Consider the following 3,894-nt stretch of genomic DNA (forward strand, 5'->3'; position numbering starts at 1 on the left):
ACCTTAATATTAATGAGATGATTAGTGTTTTTTAAAAGCCCGATTCGGGCAGATTCTAAAAACGGCCTAATTAAGGTTGTAAATAAAATAACAATATGTAAGCCTAAAGATTTTGCACATAACTGGCAGAAATGCTTGAACATCTATTCTCGATGCTTGCATAATATTATTTTAACTAAAATCTTAATCGGGCTGTTTAGAAAAATCGAGCTTTTTAACAACACTAAATGAGATGGCTTATATATAAGGGTTTATTTAAAAATGATTTTAAAATACCTAATTACAACTACCATTTACCTATAAAGGGAGATTAGTTTTTTTAAGAAAGTTTAAATATTAATTTGCAAAAGAGTATTTAAAATAGATTCATTATTGTATAAGATAATCAGATTTTTCAAATAATTTCTCATATGACCTTTGCCGTTTCGGAATACTTAACATTGTGCCAAAACTAAATAAAATTTTAATTGTAGCTGATGAAGGTATTGCAGTATTATATTTTACATATTTCTTTAATGGAAGGATAATAATTAAGCATTTATAACGTATTTCGACTTTCTATAATATTATTTAAAACCTCCAGTTTAATTTTATTTACATTATTAAATGAACTCAGCATATTAGATGTTAAATCTATTGATGCTATATACTCTGGTACTACATTTAGGACTTCTTAAAATAATATTTTTGAAAGTATTTTTTTTTTCACCCGACTCCATAAGTTCTTAAAATATAGATGTGATTTGATGTCTAAAATTTTGATGGAAGGCAACAAATAAGTTTTTAAATATTTTATCACATAATACTTTATTAATAAATTTTATATTTTTCTAACATGTATTTATATCAATTCACAATCAATTAACCTAAAAATGTTAATGCTAAAAATGGTTAATTTAATAATAATAACAAATTAATGTATGAATGTATATAAAAAACAAATTTAATGATTCTAAATATTGTCCATCTCTAACATTCTACCCTCCAAAGAAATCCAGCCTAGGTCTCTTTGAGTGCCGAAAAATCGTCCCGATGTTCTTGATTTTTACTATTATTATCGTTTCATATGTCACTTTGCTTTTATCTTTTAGCGTTGTCTTGCTTTTGTCACGTTTTATCGTTGGCTTGTTTTCACCTCGTTGGTTTGTTATTAACGTTTCGTCTCTTTGCTTATTTGTTTTTGTTCACCTTCCATAGTCATTATTATCATTTTTTTTTATTATTTTTCAAATCATTATCATTATTATTAGTTAATCAAGAATAATTAGGAATCATAAGAATAGATCCAATTGAATATAAGAATCGATCCAATTGAATATAATCATCATTTAGAAAATAATATTGAATTTGTAAGAATGTATAAAGAATCGCGTTTTAATTTTTTTTTTTTTATTTGTGTCGCGTTTTATACAATTTTTTATATTATTTATTTTGCGTTTTATATCGTTTTTTTATTTTTATTTATAATGTTTTATATCATTTTTTTTTTATTTATATATTTTTTGTTTATTTTTATTTTACATTGAGTTTTATATAGTTTTTTTTATATTTATTTATTTTTTTTTGTTTATTTTTATATGTCAAAAAATAATTTTCCATTGATAAAGTCAAAATTAAAGATTTAAATGAGATATATTATTAATCATATCTTTTTTTATAACTTCTCCCTCCTTAATACTTTAAGAGATTTTTAAATTTAAATCCTTTTATCTTAAGTATAAATAAGATTTCACAGTTCCTACAATTACTTTTTTTACTATAAATCGTGGATTCTTTTTTATTTAAAGTTTTCCATATAGAGATTTCATCTATTTCATTTGTGTTACTTATTATATTTGTATCATCAGAGTTTTCTTTATTTAAAATTTCATAGTTATTAAAGTCATTATACTGAAAATTTTCATTAGTTGACATTTCATTGTCTTTATAATCATCACAATAATTATTTTCACATTTTGAATTTATTATAAGAGTTTCCTTAATATTAATGTTTTCTCTAATATTAGTATCATCGACTTTTATAGACATTTCATTGTCTTTATAATCATCACAATAATTATTTTCACATTTTGAATTTATTATAAGAGTTTCTTTAATTTTAATGTTTTCTCTAATATTAGTATCATCGACTTTTATAGACATTTCATTGTCTTTATAATCATCACAATAATTATTTTCACATTTTGAATTTATTATAAGAGTTTCTTTAATTTTAATGTTTTCTCTAATATTAGTATCATCAACTTTTATATTTGCTCTTACTTTATAGTTACATAATAATTTCAATATTGTAATAGCTTCCTCAAAAGTTGAATCTCTGTCTCTTAGTTCAAATGCCTTCATCTTTACATATAGATGATCAGGCAGTTTATAAATTAAATATCTGCTGCTATTTCTAACTTCATTAATTAAAAAAAAAATTTCTACTTCGTCAATATAATTCCTTATATTGTCTTCACTCCAAATAGGATAATTCATATCAATTAAATTTTACTTTATTTCAAAAAAAATTTAAGTTCATCAAATATGTACTTTATTTTATAATTATTTTTATTTGTGCTTATAATTATATCATTTTATTTTTATTTTATTTCGAATGGTTTCATTGCTAATTTGTAATTTCTTACATGATATCCAATATAATTTATAATCTTTCAGAATTATGATATTTAACTTGATATTTATTTCATTTAGAGTAATCCAATGTCCATTTCCACCATTCCAGTGTCCATTGATACTTTATCCACTGCCACCATAAAAGTTTGATGGAAGGCAACAAATAAGTTTTTAAATATTTTATCACATAATACTTTATTAATAAATTTTATATTTTTCTAACATGTATTTATATCAATTCACAATCAATTAACCTAAAAATGTTAATGCTAAAAATGTTTAATTTAATAATAATAACAAATTAATGTATGAGTGTATATAAAAAACAAATTTAATGATTCTAAATATTGTCCATCTCTAACAGAAGGTATTGCAGTATTATATTTTACATATTTCTTTAATGGAAGGATAATAATTAAGCATTTATAACGTATTTCGACTTTCTATAATATTATTTAAAACCTCCAGTTTAATTTTATTTATATTATTAAATGAACTCAGCATATTAGATGTTAAATCTATTGATGCTATATACTCTGGTACTACATTTAGGACTTCTTAAAATAATATTTTTGAAAGTATTTTTTTTTTCACCCGACTCCATAAGTTCTTAAAATATAGATGTGATTTGATGTCAAAAAAGCCTCATTAAATTCATATCATAGGAAAATATTTTCATTCTTTTTCCCATACCAACTTGGCAGCTTTTAATTAAGGTAGATAATATTGTAAACTTAAATTTTTAAGATAACCTATGTCCCTTTTATCAACAATAAATATTATACCTTAATATGTTTAACAAAATTTGTGTTGAACCCTTCATCATTTTTTTGTTTATACAGGTTTACATTCAGCCTATACATTGTCCTTTTTAACTTTTATTTGAAATAAATTTCTTTCTAAAATTTTAAAATTGGGATTTGATTCAGGGGAACTTAATTCAATCATTTAAATTTCACTATATTCTTCTTCACTGCCATGAGTGTTAATCATCCTATGAATTAAAAAATATTACATAAAATTGGTAATGATATTCTATCGAGTTACATTTATATGCAAAATATAATCTTTACTTATTTCGTTTTGGTGTTGTTATTTTTTTTTATCTATGAGTTGTAAATTTTCAGCTAATTTTGGTTGTCAATATATTTAAAATATGGCGGAAAAAATAAGAAAATTAATACAAGATTCCCGAAGAAAATAAGATATATATAGTGATATGTAAATTTTGAACATTAATATTAAAAAGAATCTGTATCTGAATCATTTGTAAAAAAA

Source organism: Gordionus sp. m RMFG-2023, chromosome 4, assembly GCF_954871325.1.
Source record: "Gordionus sp. m RMFG-2023 chromosome 4, tfGorSpeb1-WG-v2, whole genome shotgun sequence".
In the NCBI taxonomy this organism is placed as follows: Eukaryota; Metazoa; Nematomorpha; class Gordioida; order Chordodea; family Parachordodidae; genus Gordionus; species Gordionus sp. m RMFG-2023.